The sequence below is a fragment of the Peromyscus leucopus genome, chromosome 8a (assembly GCF_004664715.2).
Source record: "Peromyscus leucopus breed LL Stock chromosome 8a, UCI_PerLeu_2.1, whole genome shotgun sequence".
Taxonomy (NCBI): Eukaryota; Metazoa; Chordata; class Mammalia; order Rodentia; family Cricetidae; genus Peromyscus; species Peromyscus leucopus.
This window is the reverse complement of record NC_051085.1, coordinates 32440347-32465294: the sequence shown is the minus strand read 5'-3', so window position 1 is coordinate 32465294 and position 24948 is coordinate 32440347. Positions and strand designations below refer to the sequence as shown.

At 42.1% G+C, this 24948-nt stretch overlaps 1 long non-coding RNA gene across 1 annotated transcript in view; it reads right to left on the bottom strand.

Annotated features, from left to right (window-relative positions):
- Nucleotides 1–7682: 7682 nt before the first annotated feature.
- Nucleotides 7683–24948, bottom strand: part of LOC114686450 — a 41940-nt gene continuing 24674 nt past the window's right edge. The window contains exons 3-4 of the long non-coding RNA XR_005090237.1: nt 24118–24217; nt 7683–7893 (exon numbers count right to left, since the gene is read on the bottom strand). This is a non-coding gene — a long non-coding RNA (uncharacterized LOC114686450). The remainder of the gene's footprint in view (nt 7894–24117; nt 24218–24948) is intronic.

The following is a 24948-nucleotide window of genomic DNA, read 5'->3' as shown; positions in this document are numbered from 1 at the left end:
CCTTTAGAAAATGGAGCCTTGCTGATAGAAGCAGATTAATGCCGGCAGACCTTGGGTTTCCCAGCCCAGCCCTACTTCCCGCTTTTTTTTTTTTTTTTCCTTTTTCTCCTGTAGCCATACCTCTTTCACCATGGCATGTGTCCAACTAACTGTAACCATAAGAAATCCCTCCTTCCTTAACTGGCTTGTCAGGTGTTTGGTCACAGCAATTAAAGAAGTGATTAATATAAGCTCCGTCATTGAGAAGTGTTGGTTCTACATAGCAGCAGCAGGCAGCAGATAGGGAAAGGGGCTCTTGTTCGTGCACTCTAACAAGACTGATAACAGGAATCATAGCGACTAGACGTGCATCATCTCAGCCAACTGCTCCTAATAGTCGGAAGATTTTAGTTGCACTGAAGTCAACCCACTTACTCCCATCATCTCCAAGCTTTGCATCTGCTCTTGATAAATGATCTTTACAACATCTAAACCAAGGTCTCCTAACTCCAGATGCCAAGTAGAGTCCTCTGTCCCTCACTTCCCTGCAGCCCCAGAGATTATTACGCAAGTGGACACACCATCTCTGAAATGGGTCTGGGAAGGTCAATTTCAAAGTAGATGGAGGTCCTGCTCTTTCCTTCTCCCAGGTCAAGAAGTACTTCCTCAAACTGCATAGGAAAATCCAATGGTAAATATCTCTAACCCCTATGCTCACATAATTCTTATAGTAGTTTTTATTCTTACTTTTGGTATTGTTATTCTTGTATGCAATATTTTTCTTACTGTAGTATGGTCCCAGGGATCAGATTGTATCTCAGGCTTTTTATATGGTACCAAAGCAACTAGCATATAGCCCTTCACATATAGAGCTCGGTCAATAACTGACAATAAACAGGATGAAAACAGATTCAAGAGCCCAGAAAACATTTCTTAAAGCTGTGCAGTTTTCTTGATTTCAGCTTGTCATTGGATTTAGCTGGCAGAGAGTAGTTTCAGACTAATTCAATGGTATCATTGCTTGCTTGAAGCCATTAAATCCAGTATCATCTGTCCCAGAGTCCTTCTACTTCTGAGCAGGTCTGTGTGGCTAAAAGCAAAAGTCCTTATGATATGACTAGACATTTTAATGGACCCTGAAGAAGTAAAATTATATTTTGAAGTTGTTTTTTTTTTTCTAAATAAATATCATCTATGCATATAGAAAATGCACAGTGGTTAAAGTATTATTATGCTTCCCTGAAATCCTAACCCAGATATGAGTTACTGAATTTTTACATAAACTTCACAGGCAGCATGTTGAGGGCTTTATTATCATTTCCATTTTATAGATGAAGCGCTCGTGAATGAGAGGTAGCAAGTAAGTTGATAAAAGTTATACAAGACAGGAAAATCTGAACACAGCCAGATTACCCAGTGCATCAGAAAAAGACAGGTCCTCATGGCTTGTTGCCAGGGGTTTTTCTCTGCATGATTCACACCTCATCAGCAGTAAAAGCCCAGGCAACAGGATGTGTTCTGTCAGGTTGTGCTGCCCCTGGGAAAGCCTGAGCCCTTGCTTGTCTTCTTGCTGTTCCAGAAAAGGCTCAAGATAAAAAATCCTGCAAGATAACAAAACTATGTCACTTTCTCCATCCAGGACATGCACCCGAGAGCCCATTGGTGAAGTTATCACTTCCAGGCCCAGGAAGGGAACCCAGGGAGGCAGTGGCTTGTCATGACAGGAGTGGAAGAGCAGAGAAATAGCTGTAGTAGAATTAGGTGCTGCAGAGGGCAGGCCCTTTCTTTTCAATCCTAGTGTGCTTTATACGAAGCAGAAAGGCACCCTGGGAAGTCCTAACCAGGAAAAGGTCAGGTGCATGTCACAGAAGATGCACCTAGTTGTCGTCTTCCACCAAAAGATGTCATTGTAACTGTACTGCCCTTAAGCCATTACAACATGAACAGTTAGCTGCCCATCTCTTTCTTAGCCCTGGCCGGCTGAAAGTTGATTTCAAGCCTGTCTCTCTGCGACTCCAAGAATGATCACTTGAATTGCAACTGATGTTTATCATCCTGGATTGATTTCCATCACGGACAGCACCACCAGTTCCCGATATAGCTGCTATGCAGGATTTTATTATTATTATTATTATTATTATTATTATTATTATTATTATTTTATGTGTTTTTCTTGCATCACGGCCGTGGCAGCCGTTTTGCTTACTCCACGCTTGAGCAGGTGTTGACGTGTTTGTCTCCTTACTTCTGCTTCTATGCAGATTTTCTTTGCTTCTGATCGCACAGAGAAGGCCCACGACATCGATCCTGTGGCTACAAAGAACCTTCCTGAAATGCTGAATGCCAGTTACCTCAGACTGCACTGAGCAGTAAATTTTAGGATAGCCTCAGCAAAAGAAGTCACTGCAGTGTTTTACAAGAAAGGAAACTATAAAAGGAGTGTCCTTTAGATGCTTCTCTTGCTATTGCCCATTCAGGTCAGGTTTTATTGGTGCTTATTATCAAGGCAGAGAGTGATAACTGTGGAAACCATAGAAACCGATTATGACCAAATTGATGTTGCTTCGAAACACCAGTGACTCACGCTGTGAAACGCTTCCCGTGATCCATTAAGACGGGCCTTAGAGTTTTGTCAGGAAGGCCTGCTCTGTGTGCATTGTAGATAGATGTCAGCCACATGCTCACTGGGGGAAGCCCTCCAAATTAAATGGCCTGGAAGTCACCAGGGTTTCCCTAGAAATAACACACCAGCCTTGATCAGTTTATTCAAATGAATGCCTTGAACTCAGGGGATGTTTTTATATAAAGAATATATGAAACACATACTGAATACCCATCAAGACCCTCTCTGTTCCATGTATTGTTTGCCTTCAGTTCTTTTTTTTTTTTTTAATGTGTAGCCCCAGCTGGTCTCGAACTCATGATCCTCCTGCTTCTGCCTCCTTCAGCAAATCCTACCAGCGTGTGTGTAGCATGGATCTTAAAAGTTCTTATTAATAAAAACAAACCCAGAGTCAGATATTGGGGTGAATGCTGAAAGATCAGAGAAGCAGAACAAGCCACAGCTTCCTCACCAATTCCTCAGCTGATCCTGTTTCCTCAGACTGGGTGCCTCTCAGCTGAACTGTGCTGCTCAAAAGCCTAAAAGCTTAACCAGCTCTAGTTCCTGGTCCTCACGCCTTATATACCTTTCTGCTTCCTGCCATCATTTCCTGGGATTAAAGGCATGAGTCACCATGCCTGGCTGTTTCCAGTGTGGCCTTGAATTCAGAGATCCTAATGTATCTCTGCCTCCTGAATGCTAGGATTAAAGGCATGTGCTACCACTGCCTAACCTCTATGTTTAATATTATGGCTGTTCTGTTCTCTGACCCCCAGATAAGTTTATTGGGGTGCGCAATATATCAACCACATGTGTGCCACCACAACCAGCTGCCTTCAATCCTTAAAAAGTTAAAGAAGAGTGGGCACTTGGAGGTTTGTCAGCAAGATGGTCCACCAGGTACCTAAAACATATCGTTCTCACAAAACACAAGTGAACACGCAGCTTAGTGAGTGAAGGACAAGGGTAGACCACCACCACCAAGTGCAAAGCACAAAAACTCAGACTGGCCACAGAGCAAAGGGAACAAAACAACATTCGTAAACCACCCAGCTGTCAACCCGCTCACAACTGGAATGGACTTTACAGTGTGAAGGCAAAAGCAAGCAACCCTGTGAATACTGGGGACCCCTGCCCCCTTTGTTTCTATGGTCCTCCCTCCTCACAGGCCCTGAGCTCAGTTTAGAGATCAGTCCGAGGTTCACACTGCTTATGTTACTCTAGAGCCTAGGCCCATCAGGGCAGCCATAACAACAGTACCTGAGCCCAAACAGTGTCCCGCCCCTCCAGGAGCAGGTGGACAAGCACAGAGGAGAAACTGCGTCTAAGCTGGCTGAACCTCGATGTTCCCCTCAAGAAAAGGGTGAAGCCAGTTCCCTGAACCCATAAAACAGGAGCTGTGCCCTGATGGGGCGGACACACTCATTTGTATCCTATCCCCTGAGTATCAGATGCTGCAGCCCAGAGGAGAAAGCACATCTCAGGTGCTAAAGCACCTCATCCCTCTGATACCTGAATTAACCCAGTAGCTCATAAGCTATGGATATATCTTAGCAGTAGAGGCCTTGTCTAGCATGCATGAAGCCCTCTGTTCAATCTTGAGTTACACACACACACACACACACACACACACTGTTCAGTAGGGAATCAGTCTTGATCCAGGAGAATAGTCATGATTCAGGTGCTCAAAACTACATGGTGTCTGATATCTAAAAGAACTGTAAGCTTGGCTCATGTTTAACACTCCATCCTGTGAGCCAAACAATATAACATACTACCTCCCTATATCAGGACCATTTGATCATCTGATCATCTGCTGTCCCTGAAACGACCTATCCCTGAAGCCAACACTGTACTGTTCCCTAGCACACAGAGCCCAAGTCAGAGAGGCACCACACCATTCCCAGGTCCTGGGTACCACTGCATCTGCTCACATAGAACTGAGCCCTCTAACTGAGCCCACACTCATTCAGGGTCCAGAGATGTCATGGTACAACACTCTCTCTTTTGCTGTCCAAATCGGCATACTTCCCTGTTGACTCTAGAGCCGAATTGCAGCCCTGCCCTGGTTCTTGGAGGCCTGAGCCTTAAGAATGCTCTTCCTTCTTGGAACTTTGCCAGTGGTGTGTTCTGGCCACTGGGATTGGTCACAGCTGCATCTCCACTCCCTGAGCTTGAATTACGAGGAATTGCTCACAGTGGTAGAGCTAATACCCACCTGTGCCTAAGGGAGTGGGCATCGCTCAAGTCACACATCCAACAACAGTTCAACAGGACACTCATGCAGAAACCCAGTTCCACTGTCTCTCAGCCCCTGTGTCCTGACACATACCACTACTGCAGCTGCCCGTGGGGCACAAGTCAGGTCTGGCATCAAGAGGGATCCTGGCAGCTAAGTCACTTGACTATGAGAAAAATAAGAATAGGAGGCATCAGAAAGTCCTTGCTACTAAGATGGCTAGCCATTAGTGACCACCACCACGGACAAAAATGCTCCACCCCAGGCTGTTGAGGTGGCTACTGTCACCATTGATGGTGGCACAGTTGAAGAAGTTTCAGAGATGATATGTCCACACCCATCCAGAACCAGAGTTGTGGATTGAGTGTGAAATGTCTCCCACAGGCTCACATGTTTGAACACTTTGGTTTTAATGGGGATCCCTGGAACTTTTGCTCATACTTTATGGTACTTCTTTCTACAATTTTATTTGCATTTAATTTTTAAATCTGTTTCAATGCATTTGACTTTCAAGTCCATTTAATGTTTGGTACATGTAGAAATAAGTGCTTCCTAATACATTTTGCCCCAGAGGGCTCATAAGAATAAATGTGCATGTGGGGCTATTATAACATTCAGAAAGGACAAGAAAGGGTAACATAAAGTGACAAGGAATGACGGGAAGCAGGCAGAGGACACTAATCATGAAGAGAATATAAAGATAATGGCTTTTCTAAGGTGTTAACTTTCGTTTTTTTTTTTTTCTTTCTTTGTGTGTTGGATAAATAAGTAAAAAGGTAATTCATAGCAAAAGTGTAAAACTCCAAGTGAAGCTCCATGTCTTCAAAATGCCCATTCTAACTGAATAGAAGATCATTGAGACCACAGAGTTTGGGACTAGGCAACTGTTTGTTTGAATGTTAATCTGTGTGAAGTTCTTATTTGTGAGTTCATTATAGTAAAGTGGCCTTGTGTATTGAAAAGAAAGAAAAAAGGAAGGAGGGAAGGTAGGGAAGGAGGAAGGAAGGAGAGAAAGAAAAGAAGGAAGGAAGGAAGGAAGAAAGAAAGAAAGAGAAAGAGAAAGAAAGAAAGAAAGAAAGAAAGAAAGAAAGAAAGAAAGAAAGGAAGGAAGGAAGGAAGGAAGGAAGGAAGGAAGGAAGAAAGAAAGAAAGTTTGCTTCTTGTTGCTGCGGGGTAAATCAATGAGGTGGTTCACAGAAAGTTTCTAGTGGTTCCAGCAACTCAAAGGACCACATCCGAGCTCATCTGCCCCCAGGCCCATCAGAGCCCTTTGTGCTTAGCCACTTTGGACATAAGGACCTGTGAAAATACAGCCAGTCACTGGGACTGTCGGGCCAGTTCATTCCTCCTCCCAGGCAACCGAACTTCACTTGAAATGTCATGCGAATCGATGCTGAACTGTCCTGGTCTCCTGTCTCGTGTGTCTGCTGTTTCTTGCATTCGAGTCACGTGTTTCGTGCTTGTAACTTGCTAACATGCAAAATCCACGACGATTTTCTTTCCAAAATGGTAAATCTTGCAAGTTTACACTTTCAGATGAAAGCCGGAAATATTCCCAGCAGTTCAAATGTTTCTAAGGGCTTGCTTTACGTGCGGCCATCATTTCTCCATAGTATAGGCATTTACATCGTATCCTGTTTTCCAAACGGGAAAACATTTATTATAATCATCCATGTGATTCTCAGAAGAGGTTATTAGTTTTTTTTTTTTTTTTTTTTTTTTTTAAGGCTGGTACTTCCTTCAATGTATTTGCTATATTTTTTCTTCTATTTGTTATTTAAATGATATGTTTTCATTTCAAATTAGCATATATTAACATATATTAATTATATTCTACTATATTTTCTGGGTTTGCTATGAGTAGTTATTATAAAGAAAAACTAAACATTCTATTTTTAATCAGTCACTTGGCCAAAATAATTGGCCAACCTCCCTTGCCATATTCTATTTGTGCACTCGGTATGGAAGAAGATACTGTTGTCATGATCCTTCTGGCAGTATGCACCACAAACTCAGAGAAAAACTGATTGCTGAGTGTTTCCTTATCACTAAGCAATATTTTAACATAAAAGTATACTACTGAATGAAAGTCAACATCACAGAATAGTCTTTATCGCAATTCGATTTTAGTTGTCAGGCCTAAAATTACTACAAAGATACATTCTTACAAAACAAAAGATATTAAAACTGCAATATCCGGTATTTTCATAAACTTCCCTCTTTGATAAATTTCTCCTAACTCTTTTATATTCAGGAATAGTTTTATGCTTGGTCTCAGGAAACAAGTGACCATTGTAGTCAAATCTTTCCCCACAGTAGTAGCAGAAATTAACCAACCAAATATTTTAATGAAGTATTTCAAAGCATGAAACTAAATCATTGAATTAGGAAACACACAGCCCTGTTATTTGTACTTCCAAAATTATACCTGAATAGACAGAGTGGTGACCACACTGAAATTTATACCACCATCTTGCACGAGGCTGAAAACGGTCAAATCTACTGACAGCATGTCTTGGACAAGGGGAGAGAAATCAGTAGACAGCTCATGACTAGGCTGAACAGACCTCAGGCCAGTTGCACTCCGCTGCTTCAGGCCCTTGAAAATTGTCTTGGGCTTGATTGAATTGCTGGTTAATACACAGGAACTGAATTAGGTCTGTAATTCAGACGGCCTTTTCTAATGACTCATTTTTTCCTGTCAATAAAGCTGACAACAGAGACCGGCACAGTTCCCTTGCCTATCTCTGGTCTATACTGTCAAGTCACGTGACAGAGGGGAGTGTTGCCAGCTGTACACTGTCACTCCCGACTGGAGTTTTCATGGAAACAAGGTTAGAGCGGCAGGTTGTGCAAGTGCAGGGACTTTCTCAGCAGATGGTGTGTGGGGGGGTATCCATCATTTACCAGAAAGTCTCACAGAGGCATTTTTATTGATGATAGAGTGCAACACATGTACAGATAGGCAAGTCTGCTTTTCCAGTTAAAACCACTTACTTCCTCCACTGACCTCAGATCTTCTTAAAAATATCAGATAGCTTCTCTCTCTGCCATTCTGGAGACCATACAGGAATCTGTAAGAAAAATTAGGGAAGTCATGTTTAATGGCAAGTTGAAATCACAAAAGAATTTGTGAAAGGTTCTCATCACAAGGGATTTTTTTTTTTTTTTAAACAGTCCCTTTCAAAGGAACAAAAAAAAGGACAGCCTTTACCTTTGTTCTGATATTTCTTTGATGTTGGTCTTGTCTCTGATGGGTTCATGTATAGATAAGCCATACCCAAGAATATTCTCACATTCAAACAGGTAATGAAGGAAGGGACAGATATGTGGGCTTTGCTGATGGAGCCCTGATTAAAAACCACTGTGATGATAACCCACTTCTCACACTGACTTGCCTGTGTGATGCACACACACACACACACACACACACACACACACACACACACACCTTTACTCAGCTGAGATAATCGAAGTAGCTCAGAGAACTCGGAGAAGAATGACAGAGACCAAATGTGGACAATCGGCTGTCACTAGACTATGAACCGTGAACCCCTTTCCAAAGTGAAATTGTAAAAAGGAACATCGAGTTAGCACTTAAATGAAAAGTTGAAGAACAATTTTTAGAAAACCATGCTTGCTAATCAAGTAAAGGCATGAAAAGCATCTTTAGACCATAAAAGACGTTTGCTCTCATTCAAAGTAAGGGGAATTTAAACTAAAATGTTGAGATAATATTTTTTTTTTTTCGTGAATAAAGCTGGGCTGAAGAGCTGGCTCAGTTGGTAAAGGGCTGGTCACATCAGCATGAGGACCTGAGTCCCAAACCCAGCACCCACTTTAAAATAAATAAATAAATAAATAAATAAATAAATAAATAAATAAATAAACCACTTGGCAGAACAGTGCTCCCTGGAGAGGCAGAAACAAGAGGATACCTGGGACTTTCTGATTAATAAATAATTAATGAGTCCCAGGTTCAATAGAGAGCTGTCTCAAAAGAAAGGGGGGACAGACTCTGACACTGACCTCTGGACTCTACACACACACACACACATGTGCATCCACTCACACATGTACACACACACATCAAAAACAAAACCTAGAATAAAAAATGTTGACATTCTCCTTGACCAGGGCTTGGGCAAATTATCATTCTGTTACCAAACCTGAAACTCGTAAATTTGTAGAAGTTTCATGGGAAACAAGCTGACCGCTTCCGTTAACATTATAGATATGCCAAACCAGGCTAACTCAGAAAGATCTGTCTCCGGGAGGTGATTTTATCAAGCCACTCACTGGTTTGCAGTGACATGCATCTGTAACTCCAACTCTCCTGCAGTTAGATGGAGAGATGTAAAGCAGGCTAGATGCTTGTGGTCCAGCCAGCCTGGCATATGCAGAGAGCCCAAACCAGGAAAGACCCTGTCTCAACACAGTGAAAGGAGACAATTGACCCCTGAATGTTGTCCCCTCCTACAGGCACCATGAGCTGTGTGCACCTACACTTACACATACTGAAACTCATAGCAAAAATTTGAAATTGAGAGAAGAAAGATAAGGCTGACTGTAGCCGGAAGTTTTCCTGTCCCATAGCCTCTTAGTCACAAATAAACACATTGAGGCTTATATTAATTACAAACTGTTTGGTCTATGGCTCAGGCTTCTTGTTAGCTGGCTCTTTCCTCTTAAATTAACCCATTTCTATTAATCTATGTATTGCCACGTGCCTCGTGGCTTTACCTGTATTCCATTACATCATGTTCCCCTGGTGGCTCTCAGTGTCTCCCCTGACTCTGCCTCTCTTCTCCCTGTATCTTTGCTTAGATTTTTTGCATGACTCTTATCCTGTTTTGCCATAGGCCAGAACAGCTTCTTTATTAACAAATGGTGGCAACGCATATTCACAGCGTACAGAAAGACCACCCCACAGCAGCTGACAAATTCATAAAAGTTGTCAAGACAAATTTCATTAGAAAACCAAAATGAAGAATAATATGCAAAGTATAATTCTTTCTGCACATGTGCTTAAGTACATCAACTGACTCTAGAAGGATACAGAAGAAACTCCGAGGAACATACTGCTTTAGTAAGTAAAACTGAGATCATGAAGGGGGAATGAAAATGGACATGTAGATTTAGTTTAAATGTGTTCAGGTGTTATCTAGACTCAGGAAGAGAACAGTTAAAATAATGCAAGAAAAAAAAAAGAGGGAAGGCGAAATAGAAAAAGAAGTAAAAGCCGAAGCACTCTCCCTTTATAGTCATTCCAACGTGAAGAGTGACGTGCTTCCTATGGGAAAGGCCCTACGCTTTCAGCAGCAATCATTCCTCCGTTCTTCCGGAAGTCAGAGATCAAAAGCATCTTCCTACAGGTAGTGCCAAGAGGTCTATATTTCCAAACCTGAGCTCATGCTGACTCACTGTCTACAAGGGGAAAGTCATCTTATCTCTCTTAGACTTTTTTTTGTACAATCATTCTAAGACTATTCTTTTCAACCCCAAATGTCACTCAACTGGAGTTTTTTTTGGTTTGGGATAGTTTGTTTCAGTGTGTTTCCAAACTAGCTTCATTATCTTAAAGGCTATATACTCTTAGCTAGGATCTTTTTTTTTTTCTTTCTCATTTAATCAGACTATTTATTTATTTATTTATTTATTTATTTAATAAAAGAGATTTTTCTAGTCATGTTACATATCAGCCACAGATTCCCCTGTCCTCCCTCCTCCCACGCCCCAGCCTTCCCCGCCCCCAACCCACCCCCATTCCCACCTCCTCCAAGGCAAGGTCTCCCCTGGGGAGTCAGCAGAGCCTGGTAAATTCAGTTGAGGCAGGTCCAGTCCCCTCCTCCCTGCACCAAGGCTGAGCAAAGTGTCTCATCATAGGCCTTAGGTTCCAAAAAGCAGACTCATGTACCAAGGACAGGTCCAGGTCCCACTACCTGGGGGCCTCCTAAACAGTTCGAGCTAATCAACTGTCTCACTTATCTAGAGGGCCTGATCCAGTTCCATGGGGGCTCCTCAGCTGCTGGTTCATAGTTCATGTGTTTTCACTAGTTTGGCTATTTGTCCCTGTGCTTTTTTTTTTTTTTTTTTTTCCAATCATGGTGTCAATATCTCTTGCTCATATAATCCTTCCTCTCTCTCTCTCGTCAGTTGAACTCCTGGAGCTCCACCTGGGTTAGCTAGGATCTTGAGAAAAAGAGTAGAATATGTTAAAGCTAACCCTTTTCGTTCACAGTATTCATTTCTTAAGTCGGGTTTTCCTGATAGACGTTACATATTTTTAGCTATTTTTTTATGTAAGATTTTTGTTGACAGGCTCCCCAAACAGCATTTACTCAGCTGCCATGCAGTGAGTTATTTAACCTTTGACCATTGGTGAACTCAGCCGTATAACTACTGTGGGCCTGACAGGCCCTCCCTGGGCTAGCCTGGGTACTTGTTCATGACTCCAGTGAGTTTCCTTGCAGAGTCCCACTCAGCCAGGTTCCCAGTCACAGCCGTCATTCTGCTGAGGCGAGAAGCTGCTGTCAGTTCTGATAAGAGTCTCATTCTTACTACAAGGATATTGCGGAATGTGCTTCCATAATAAAATGTAGTCTGAAATAGACTGCTCTAAAGGTCAAACTGTTACAGCCTTTGGCTCCACTCTAGATGCTAAGCTAATGTTCCAGTTCACGGAACTCTTTATGTTTGCTTGCAGACTGGCAAGATCACAGTGGAAAATCCTTCTCACAACTCAATTCTCCGTCCCTATTGCTTTCGCTGGCTTTTCTTGGAACAAGTTTAGATTCTGGAAGTTTGAATTCTCTGCTTCTCTAAAATGAAGTCATGAAGGTCACTGTCCCTCATATCAGAGTCTCCTCCAATCTCTCTCTTTCTTTGTGTGTGCTGTCCTCTTTCCCTTAGGTTAATACGTAAGTCACCCCCAGTATGCTTCAATTATCCTAGTAGCACGGGAGAGTGAGACACTGACTTACAAGAGATAACCGAGACCCCAGGGTATTCACCAAGGTTACAACTAGCAGACCTTTATTAAATATATATTATAGAGCTTGACATAGCTGTCAGTGCAAGTTAGGCATGTGAGTAGGCAACACCAACAAATGACTCCTGATACAAGGTACACCAATGAAAAGGGCCTGGGTAAACCTCCCCAGATAGCAATCACTTTGCAGTGAGGTAAGAACAAAAGACTTAGTTGACAGCTACAACTGTGTTTTAAGAGTAGGTAGGATTTAGGTAACTTTACTGAGAGCCGAGACATGGAAGGAAAAGAAGTAGTGAGTACAAAGTAGGTTTGTAGTTCAATGAGCACACATACAGTCTGGGATGGAGGTAGGCTGGATACGCACTGCCTGTCATGGGGCTCGCCAAACTCAAAGGCCTCTTCGTCCTGAAATGGATAGCCCACTACTGCATGCTGATAAGGAAGGAGACCCAAGCATGGCCTTTTGAGGAGGTTGGTGGAGCCATAAGCAACCCAATCAATCATGGCGATTCTGTTGTGTCACGACTTAGTTTGCCCAGAAGAGCTATGCATGGTTTGAATTTGAAATGTGTCCCACAAGCACTTGTGTTCTTAGCATGTGGTCACCAGCTGGTGGCACTGTTGTGGGAGTCTGTGGAGTCTTTGTGGAATGGGAGATAAGCAGCCAGAGGTCAGCCTTGAAAGTTATCCCATCTCTAATTCTGGTCTGGCTCTTGTGCTTCCTGATCTACCATGATGGGAGGGAGCTGAATAAGACAGTTGTGCCACCAGAGACAGGAGCTGGCTCCACCACCATGCTTTCTCTGAAATAGATTTATGTCCTCTGCAATTGTGAGCCAAAATAAATCCTCTATTCCTTAATGTGTTTGAATCAGATATTTGGTCACAAGTGAGGACAGAAACTATGACAAGCACCTGGCTAGTCAGCTTATATCCATTACCTTTGAAAACTAAAACCTGACTGTGAAAGCAAAGGAGAGCAAAAAACATGAAAGAAAGACCCTGCAGGACAGACCTCTCATTCATTAAATCTTGAGGCTTTTTTTTTTTGCCTCCACAAGAGGCCAGTGACCCCAAAGGTTCATATGAGAAATGGATGTTAATTAAGGGTTATATGACAAAACCCACAATATTTTGAACTTTCTAAGATTCTATGTATGCATACTGAATATCACGTAATTTTTTCTTCAACCAGGTCCATAATGACTTACATAAAAATCAAATAGTGATTTTCCTGGTGAATATGTGACAAGACAGCTGGCATAAGGTATGTCTTAGTTATGGTTTCTATTGCTGTGGAGAGACACCATGACCACAAGTAACTCTTATGAAGGAAAAACTTAATTGGGGCAGCTTACATTTTCAGAGGTTTAGTCCATTATCATTGTGGTGTGACATGGTGGCATGCAGGCAGATATGGTGCTGGATGAGTAGCTAAGTGTTCTATATCTTGACTTGCAGGCAACAGGAAGTAGTCTGAGACAGTGGGCATGGCTTGAGCATATATGAGATCTCAAAGCCCACCTCCACAGAGGCACACTTCCTCCAATAAGACCATACCGAGGGCCACATTTCCTAATAGTGACACCCCCTTTGGAGCCATTTTCTTTCAAACTACCACAAGGTATCTAATTAGAATATCAAGTATTCCTTTAGTTTGGGTAACAAGGATAAATTAAATGACCCAAGACACTTAGCATCAAGGATGATAATACCATTGGGAAGGGGCTAGAGAGATGCCTCAATATTATGTGTGCTTGCTAGTCTTCTAGTGGAACAAAGATCTTCCCCAGCACCCATGACAACTGCTCATGGCCACATATAACTCGAGTTCCAGGGGATCCAAAGTCTTATGGCTTCAGTAGTTACACACACACACACACACACACACACACACACACACACACAGAGAGAGAGAGAGAGAGAGAGAGAGAGAGAGAGAGAGAGAGAGAGAGAGAGAGAGAGAGAAAGATAATCACTGGAGAGTGGGGGTGGTGGAGAAACAGCAGCTCTAGAAAAGTAGAACAACCTGCCCATCTTTTCCATGTACAAATACATGATTGTGCCACACACTTGGGTTAAGAAAGAACACTGTAGGAGACACCACCTTTTCATTGAAAGAGAACAGTGAAAGGCTAGCCATACAGTGAAGGTGTGAGTGAGATGCATCTTTAGAACGGCTTGACATTTAAGGTCTTCTAAAACAGAAGTAACAAAGAAATAGCAGCAGCAATATCTACGGCACAACCCCAGCAAGCTGTCAATCGTTCAGGCATGGCGTCTCTTCTATCCTGGATGAGAGACTAAAAGTAGGCAACTGGCAGCCTGGTAGATAAGGTAGGGAAAACCATTTCATATAAAAAAAACCAGGAAGAAAGAAGAACTGGGGAACAGGAGCCAAGGACCAGCTGTCTTTCACTGATGACAGAGGGACAGGAGCTTACAAAGACAGTGTTCAATGCTCCCCTTGCTTCCTGTCACCAAATGCATTTCAGGTCCACAGAGGAATAGCTTTCTTCCCAAGTGCCCAGTGGGAGTCTTTTCTGACTTATTTCACCTCCTTTTGTTCCCACAGCCTTCCTCCTGTAACACATGTCCAGCTGTGCTCTCAGGAGACCCATTGTTTGAGTCTCAAAACATTGGTTCCAAAGACCTTTATTTCCCCAAGCTTGCTCTATCTTAAAAACCTTTGTCCTCTTCTGGTTTGAATTATCCACAATCTATTCAAAATGCTTGAAAGGAACTCATCACGTTGACACATATTTCCTTCTTCCTTAAAATCTTAGTTTTTCTTGATAGTCTTCCAAATCCAATTAAAAATCTAAGACTATGGTTTGATTGCTTTCCAGATTCTGGAGTTCCCATCCTTCCACGTTTGATTCCTCTCTGACTGCTATGTTTCTGTAACATTTAAGAAAGTATAAATTTACCATTGTTACAATCAGAAAATTTTGTGGTTTTCTCTCTCATATCTCATCACACTTGGCACATTTTTCTATTTGAGCACAGCTGCCCTTCTTTCTTCAGCCATGTCTTGAAATTTCCAGGATGAGAGCTGTCACTTGAGATTTTCTTACTGTCTTACTTAGGGTTTCTATTGCTGTGATGAAACACTGTGACAAAACTTGGGGAGGGGAGGGCTTATTTGACTTACACTTCCATATCACTGTTCATCACTGAAGGAAGTCAGGAAAGGAACTCAAACAGGGCAGAATCCTGGAGGCAGGAGCTGATGCGGAGGCTACATAGGGATGCTGCTTACTGGTTTGCTCCTCATGGCTTGCTTAGCCTGCTTTCTTATAGAACTCAGGCAGCCCACCAGTCCAGAGGTGGTGCCACCCACAATGGGTTGGACCCTCTCATATCAATCACTAATTGAGAAAATGTCCTACAAGCTACCTGAAGCCTAATCTTATTGCAACAGGAATCTTAAAAGGTCTTATTAAATAAAAAACCCAGAGCCAGACATTGGGGTTAAAACCCGAGAGATCAGAGGAATAGGAAAAGCCACAGCTAACTTCACCTCACCAACTCTGCAGCTTCCAGAGACCTACTTCCTGTATACCAATGCTTATATGCCTTTCTGTTCTGCCAACTTACTTCCTCTCCACCCAGCTACATCACTTCCTCTTCCAGCCCAGCTCTGTCACTTCCTGTCTGTCTGTACAGACCTCCAGACCTTTATGGTTAACTAGTGTTGGAATTTAAGGCATGTGCCACCTTGCCTGGCTCTGTTCCCAGTGTGGCTTTGAACTCACAGAGATCCAGATGGATTCCTGCTTCCAATAGGATTAAAGGCATGTGCTACCATTGCCTGACTTCTATGTTTAATAAAGTGGCTGGCTTTCCCCTCTGATCCTCAGATAAACTTTATTGAGGGACACAGATAAAATAATACATCTTATAAATAGAGGAAATTTCTTAACTAAGTTTCCCTCCCATTAGGTGACTCTAGCTTTTGTCAAGTTGACATAAAAACTAGCCAGCACATTTACAGAGTAGTTAGTTTATTCTCAGAAACCATTATTCGTTCTTCTAAATTCCTTAGAACTACACAGTCATAAACATGGAGGATAAGAAAGATGATGGTAACTTTGATGAATACAGCAGTAATAATAATTATAATCATAGCTTCCATTTAGATGGGAGCTCATAGCGTATATGGTGACTCCTTTTACATATTATTTTAGGCTATTATTAATATATAGATAAAAGAAAGTATGTGCAAAATTCTTTTCTACCCCACATCTTCTCATATTTCATACATAGAGCAAAACAAAGATGGACAGATAAATTGAGGCTTCATTACACAACTTTAGAAAGTAGGTTTCCATGAATTCTTCTCTCATTTTACAAGCTGGGATGATAACTAATTTGCCACTTTCTGCTCTCTACCAAGAGAGTTCTTGAGAGTTAGAGACAGAATCATAAAAGGGTTTATTTTACAAAGTTATCAAGAGAAATAGAATTGGAAGGCATCACAGCCTACAGGGACAACAGATAGCAAATTTCTTTTATCCTTCCCATTGCCACTCCAGCTTTAGGGACACCAAAGAAATAGTAACCCAGAACTTTAGAATTTTATCCTAAAAATGAAGACTGTCATTGACGCCCATACTGAGTAGCAGCTTGGCAGATAGACCTTTATAGGGGCACTACAAGCCACACAGAATGCAGGCCTCAAGGCAATGCCCACAGAATACTCTTCTTTGCACACACACAAAAGCATCTTCCCATGGGGTGGGGCTCTACAGAAGGGAAATCGTGGGTTCAGATGACTAAGTTCCCATTCTGAAATAAGTGCTTGGGCTATTGTTATATTTGAAAAATGACATAGTATCCTGCATTTCTTTTTATCCAGACTTCTGTTTCTGCAGATGACTTCACAGTGAGTACTTAGAGAAGGTCCTCTCTTGGGCTGTGCTGCAGCACCTAGCACCTCTGGCAATTTACAGCCCTTTTTTTCTACTTTCTGCTTCTTTAGAAATGACTCTATTTTAATGGGTAGTATAATCAGGCCCAAGGTATATTGGAATAATCATAGCGGGTGACTATCATGATCAGGAAAGCAAACACATAGCAGGAGAAATAAGGGGAAGAAAAGGACTCAGAATAAGCATAGACACAGTGCCTGCGTGTTGCTAAATATTTTACTTGTAATTATGTATAAATTATGCATTTTTATTTCCAGAGAAATTAAAAGAATAGTACAACGAACTAACCATCTGCTCTGTGTTACTACTCACTGATTGTAATATTGTCCCCCAATACACATTTAAAGTAAGTTGGAGATATGCCTCATTTGTAAGTACTTCAGTATGTATGACCCCCACGGAGATGCTCTTCTACACAACCTTTGAACCATTCTCACCAGCAATAGTGGTGGTTGGCCGCTTAGATAAGGTAGTATCCACTTAGACTCTCCTTATACTTAAAATGTCATAAGGAAGATGATGTTTTGAGATTTTATTTCCTCACCAATATTTCACCTACTTCACCAAAATCAGTTATGAAAACTATGGAATTCATTCCACTACTGAGTGAAAGACCCCCACCAAAAGCTCAGACACAGTTCCCCCAGAAACCCAAAAGAGCTGAGGGAAGAGATATCTTAAAAATAAACAGAACTGAGTCAGTTCCCCCTTCCCGGAGAGGGTGAAGTCAGGTGTTTTCAAAAGAACAAAGTCAGGATGTCTGGTGGTAACTGATCAACCACGAGATGCCCCTCTCTGGAGATAACATGACCAGACCCCAGAGATGGGTTGTAAAACTCCTGACACAGCAAACAGATAAGCTAGAATAAGACAAAGTCCAGGCCCGGGAAAAACTAGACCAATCAAGGATGGACCCGTACTAACTCCCTCCCCTCTAAGGAATTTTGTGGTTTTTGCCTATAAAAACTAACTTTGCCAAGAAAGAGGAACTCTCCTCCCTGATTTGCTGTGTCGGGTGTGGTGGATGAGGGTTCCCTGCTAGCTTGAACTACGTGCATGTGCGCCAAATTAAACCTTGTTATTGCATTCTCGATATCTTTGGTCTCCAGTGGTTTCTTTGGGGGTCCTAATCTGGGCAGAACACTGAGCAAATTTTGGCACCAAGTTGTACCTTCGCCATATCAACTGGTATTTGAGGGAGCCCTGTGTGGGAGCTGGTGAGGGCCTTAGACTCAGTCAGCTGCCCTCAGGAGTCTGCTGAGGCATTCAGCTCTTGCCCATGCCAGCCTCAGTGTTTTTTTGGCTTCCTACAGGTTTATGATTTTATGGTCCTCCAGGCTCCACCTGTCCTGGTGAGTCACTGTTCCCTACTCTGCATGAACCCAAATGCAGAACTCAAGCTTTTCCTCCACTTGATGCAGAAGAAGAGGCCTGCATGGGAGCAGACTTTACCAAAAGCATGGAAATATCTTTCTTAAAGGGAAGAAAAAATTTATTGGAATCCTCACCAAAAATTCTGAATGAAATGTTAGTTATTTCTTTTGTTAAAAGTCATTTTGCCCTGAACTTAGGTCTCTGACTCGTTCATCTGAGCTTCTCTGTACTCTCCCTGCTATTAACAAAAAGATTAAGTTCCCTGCATATTTGTATAGAAATTAATTCAGCACCCACAACCCTAACAATAAAGTCAGCTGAACCTTCTTCCTGTGTGTATACAGACTCAGACAAGTCTTTAAAATTATATGCAGTAAGAGTTGACTAAGCCTTTACTTTTCAATTCCTCTCCCAGTATTCTGAGGATCAAATTTGAAAGAGGATTGGGGAGGAGTGAATTATCATTAAACAATATCCCCATTCAGCACTTCCCCCACCCCTCCAAAAACAAAAAACAAAAAAACAGACAATATGCGTGAAGCCCTTAAGTTTCCATCTCAGAGAAGTACTAACTGTAAGCAAACACCAGAGGTGGTGAGAAGGTGGCAGCTTCGATGAGGATGAGGTAAGTGCTGGATCTCAGATTCACAGTAACTTCTTTGTAGAGTTTTCTCTCAAAAGAAAAGAGTGACCGTTCCATGTAGAAAGACAATAAAGACAAGGCAACTTCTGTAAGAGCCAGTTTAGTGTAAATACAGATGTTTGAATATCAGTGTTAAGCCAAGGAAATTATTTTCTACCTTTGAAAGAATCAAGAACAGACACCAAAAGTTTCCAAGCCAGACCCAAATCAGAATTAATATGAGTGAAACATTATGGGAAATTTGCAATTGTTGCTTTAATTTTGTTAGTATTTTTAGAATGGTTTTTAAGATTAGTAATTTTTTTTTAGCAGATTTCTTTTCTTTACTATAATTTGGGGGCAGGAGAGCAGAGCCATAGACAGCATAGATGCATGCTTTATGCTGTACATACATCTAAGTAATGTCTGTGATGTTAAATAGTGAATATATTTTATTCAAGTGCAATACCAAAATGTTCCTGTCAAATAATAGCTATTCCAAAGCAGACAGTTCAACCTTTTCTTTTTATAGTGTTCAGTTTCCAGTTCATAACACACACAAATCTTTTACTATTATACTTGGAAAGTAAGAGAAATGTCACTTTTACATTGGGTTTCAGAACGTTAGAAAATATGACTTTCTGATAGGGTACTCTCAGCTTGTTTCAGGGCAGTGTGAACATGACTTGTGAAAAGAACAGGATGCCTGCTCTGTCCACACAGCCCCAAAAGATGTCTCCTTGACATGCCTCTGCTTGGCCAGGCTGGATCTGTTGATATATCACTGTCTGCTACAGCTCTGATGCTGCTTCCGAATTTCTGTTGTCTCTAACCATCAAGTGCATCGTAGCTTTGAAAGAGTCTGTTGTATTGTGAAAAGCAGTTCCAGGGTCAATACAGGTTTTCTCATTGCTGTGTTTGCTGCTGACATCATCTCCAGAGAAACATCCAGCAAGAAGTGGAAAGAGGAGAAACAGGGTTGATCTGTTGAGGTCTTCTTTCCCCTATAGGATCAAGATGAACTACTTTCCTCTTGTAACTGTGATCCTAGGCTGAAGCCCTGGCAGAGGGAAGATAATCTAAACAGAGATGCTTGTGTCCCTCACTTTGGCTACCAGACCATTGTTTACTTAAAAAATTAGTATGACTAAAGGAAATGAACTTAACACCAAAGCTACAAATTGACAAAGAACTCTGCCAGGTCTGGAACAGGTGTGGTTTTACAAGTCTCAAAAACCCCAAATCCATCTTTTTCAATAGTGGAAGATTTAGGGGCTCAGTGGGTCAAGTGCTTTGTGCACAAGCAAGAAGACCTGAGTTTGAGCCCACACCCATGTGAAAAGCTGAGTGTGGTGACATGCATCTCTAACCCCTATGTTGGGGATGGGACAGGGACAGGAGAACCCCTGGAGCTTACTGATTAACTAATCTGGCCCAAATAGTGAACCTCGAGCACAGTAAAGGAGACAACCCTCTTAAAAATATGGTGGAGAGCCATAAAGGAAGGCACCAATATTGATCTATAACCTGCCCCCACCCCGCCGCACACACATTAACACACTACCCACATATGTCCATTGTACATATGTATATACCACATATACACATATGAATTAAAATGGGAGAGTTTTGAGACCTCATTTTCCTTAGCCTGGACTTGAATGAAAAAAACTGTCTTAGTGAGAGGAGAGTTGGAGCCTGGGTCTTTTAAACCTGGGGGGTATTCTCAGTTGAAGTTGAGTGTACTTCAGCCCTTACCACTTGCCTTTATATAATCTGTGAGTGGATCACAAATGTGGTGGGAGGAAATTAGATACTCCCTTCACCCACTTGCCAGACGGTGAAGAATTTACTTTTCTTCCTGACTTCTGTTTCCTAACTTTTAAAATACAGGTTAACAGACCTAAGCACCCAGCAACACACTTGATGACGCTACTGTTCTCTCATTGTCATAATTTCTGTTGATAAATGTACTTTGTTCCTATCTACTGTTATCTTTCAGAAACTATGTAGTGTTAGAATTCCTAGCCACTCCCCCAGCTCCATGACTGTACGTGTGCTGTCCAGTAGTCAGGCAAGACACTTAGTCATTCCAGAGCCTTAGGTCCTATGTAATCCATGCTCTGTCTGTCTGTAATTTGCACACAGCGTGATCATGCAATCTATGCACATGCGTGGTGTAGCTACGTATGCCCCATGCACATGTGCAGGGGGAACCTACTGAAAGACCCTAGCCCTTCAGCTTTACACCCCCAAGCCCCAGGAAATATGAAACTAAAAAGAAAACTAGTTCCAAGGGCCACCTGACTCAGCCATTATTCAACCTGTAATAATATAACAATATAAAAAGATTTCTGTTAAGAGATGTGCTCAACTGTGACTGGGATAGTTGCAAGTGTTCCAGGAAGGACCACTGTGACCTTTGTGTAAACTCCACTCCCGCCCTGATACCCCCTTGAGGTTTTAAGAAGAATGTACATGCGGACGTGACTGTACCCACTCTGTGATCAGACCATGATCTTGTGAAATGAAATTGTACAGGAATTGTAATCTTATGGCTTTTGTGGGGTTTTCCTTTAAAAGCCCCCATGGGGCTGCAGTAAGATGCGGCTCTTGCTCTTAGGAGCAGAGTTTGCCTGTCTGTACAGTCGCTTTAATAACAACCTCATGCTGTTGCATCAACTGGACTGGAGTCTGGGTTCGTGGGGCGCCCCCTCGAGAAGGTAGTACTCTGGGTCTGGGGTCTATCACTACAAAAAGCTAGTTCCATCTGTTCCTCCCCTTTCTTCCTGCATGATCATTCCCATAGACCTAAGCACATCCTTTCTGTTCCCCTTTCCCTAATAAACTCTTATAGTGGGTTTTGTTGTACCCCATTATAGATGTAACCAACCGTCTTATTAAATAAGAACCAATGTAAAAGAGAAAGCCGAGAGGTCAGAGCTCAGAGCTAAAATCTCACCCTTCCTCCTGCGGTGTCCCAGCTTCCCGAAAGAGAGCTATATCCTGTCTGTTCGTCTTTTTAAGTATTTTGTTCTGCCTTCTCATTGGTTGTAAACCCAAACACGTGACTGCCTAGTCACTGTCTGAATGTACAGCCCCCTAGGTCTTAAAGGCATATGTCTCCAATGCTGGCTGTATCCCTGAACACACAGAGATCTATGGGATTAAAGGCGTGTGCCACCACCGCCACACTCTTGCTATGGCTCTAATAGCTCTGACCCCCGGGCAACTTTATTTATTAACATACAATCAAAATCACATTTCAGTACAATTAGATTACCACCACACCCCATGGCTTTTCTCTCACAGTAAACAGTGCCACTTAATAAATAACACGTAGCCTACAGCAACACAGCAGAAAGAGAGTACTGACCTGTTTCATGTTCAGACAGAGTGATGGTGGTCAATGATTGAGGGGAAGGGGTCTCTCGGGAAATGCTGGGATATGGTTGAAAGGGAATTTCCAAAGAGGAAATAAGAACTCATAGAGGTGGCAAATAGCTAGAGAGATACTGGTTCACTGATGCAAAAAAAATTCAAATCTCTTTAGGGAATCATAGGCCAATATTTGTTTTGAAAGAGAGTTATATTTTCTTTATATTATCTTCATTATCACAAAAGCAGAATATAAAAAATTATGAACAAATTCAAAGCTATTGAAAAGGAAAATGTTAACCCAATAAACCATATCCAACTAAAAACGTGCATTCAATTGTGGCTATGAAATAATACATAATATCTCTCAAATTTTTAATGCTTGATTTGAGCTGACTACCACACAAGTGTTCCAAGTAGATCATTCTCATTTTACAGATAAGAAAACCAAGACTCAAAGAAACAAAGCAATTTGCGTAAGTTTCTAAATACATACAAAGTGAGTGATGGAACTGCCAACATCTACAACCTGCCCCAGGCCAACTGTTTTAAAGCTGGACTTGCAAGTAGAGCATAAACAAAGCCAACATGTTAGTTCCGGGGGATTACTAGTCTGTTTTATGACTACATCTGAGTTTTAGAAATCAACTTTTCATTCATTTCCTCCATACAACCTTTAGAGGCACTAAAAAGAAACATTGAAAAATAGATTGCCATGGAATTTTACTGGTTTACAGGAGAAAGTCAGGAAGGCTTTGGGGTGACCATAAAATATGCCCTGGGTGGTGAGCATGATGGGGGCAGAGGACAGAGAGCAGGGAGATGCTTGAGGAGTCTAAAAGCTGCCATGTATGTGGATTTGAGCACAGATGTAACATCTCAGCAACGTCTCACGTAAAAATGTCCTTTGCAACTTGATTGCACTTATCAAAAGTCCAGAGGGCTGGGAGATTGTCTGCTGGAAGGGGGTGCCCAGCAAGCCCGCCTGATTATACACACATTCACTTTGAGGGTGCCCATTGTGAGTGAGGCAGAAAGAGAGCAGGGAGCCCTGAGGAAAACAAAGCAGCCTCTCTCTCTACAGGGAAGGAGCTGGACCATTCTTGGAAGTTTCCTGCAGGGAGCCAGGGCTGGTGCTATCAACAGCTTTAAAGTGGCCCTGCCTGTGTGACTTTTCTTTGCTTTCAAATCCTTGCTTTTCAGTTAAGCCGTAGGAGGCCAGTCAACACCAGCAACACTTTCCAATCAAGCTGGTAAAGATTTTACCTTTCCTTCACTCACAACCAAGTTTGTCTTCAATATTTCAGCTCCATCAGTGCTTAGAAATGGAATCTCAGAGAATCAACGCTTTCCATCTTGTACTGCTCTGTCTGTCTGTCCAGTGATGGGAATAAATACTGCACTATCCAGGGACCTACCCCAGCTGAATTAACTAGTGTCTACACAGGGTAATGAAAATTAAAGTGAGGTCTGGGTATGAATGCTGTAAATAATGAACACATCAGCTATATATCATTATTCCAAAGACTCATATTAATGCTATTAACCATGAAACCTGTGGCATGCTTGATAAGTATATAAGGGGATCCTTTTGAAAAAAAAAATACTCTACTGGTTTTCAGTGAGATTTCTAAAAATAGTTTTATATTTGACCTCTAACCCATTTATTAATAGCTTCCTATTTTACATAGTCCCTGTTCCTCACTACAGTCATTTTGATCATGTCACAAAAAAATATTCCACACAAGAATTGAATTTGGTGGTTTAGTCCAGGATGTAATGCCTACTTCTTTCTTCTGGAAGCAATTTTGAGAAAATTGGAAGGGGTACTGAGAAATAAATAAGAAAACCTGGTTTATGGAGGTCTATTCACACAGTGGGTCCCTGGGTACCCTGCTGCTGACATTTACAGCATAATCATGTGCTTGCTCAGTGTGGCCCACCTGGGTGTGCCTCTCACAGCTGAGCCTCCCAGAGCGCTTTTCCCTCTGCTCACCTGCTTCTCTCCTTCCAGTTCACACACCTACCATCATGATGAATGCCTGTTCACCTTGATTTATGAGATGGGCGTAAATCCAGTAACATCAGAGTTTCTCCTGGAAGAGAGTAGAGGCAACAGAATGAAGTGTGCTCAAATCTCAGAAAACGAAGGATACTTTTTTTTTTACCATCTTGATTCACCGAGGTAGGTTTGAACACATTAGTAGTAAACTCAGAGTCATCAATAATGCACCAATGTCACATAAAGGAGAGAAATCAAAGCACTTCCCCATGGGGTCGTATAACGAGAGTGAGTCCAAATTTGAAAGACCTGCTTCACTCTCCCCGTGTCTTCCATTGTCCTTGCTTGTCTAGTGTACAAGTCTGAATCTGGGCCTGCCTGAAGGATATCCTGTGAATCTGTCCCTATGTCTGGGCTGTGTCTGTCTGTTTGAGCCTGTCGATCCCGAACAAAGGGCTTTGCTCTCCTGTGGTGGTCGGGGCCAGCTCTCTTGCTGTCATATCCAATGAGAGGCAGGGCCAGCTTTTCCAGGGCCAGTGAAGGGTGGGACCAGCTCAGCATGGCCCTCTGATTTCATCATGCATTGCTCCTATGGCCCCCCGAGGTAACACAGGCCACAGACATCAATACACTGTTCTCTTAAAGACAGGTTAAACAAACAGGTTAAATACACAGCAGGACCCTAAGGTGTATTACTAACTCTGGCTATGAGGTCCAGCAAAAATTCCACTGTCTTAGAACGTAAGAGATGTTTTCAGGATATTGCATCACTACAATTCCTAAGAGTAAGGTCTGTTAATAGTTAAGTTACCTTTTAATTATAAA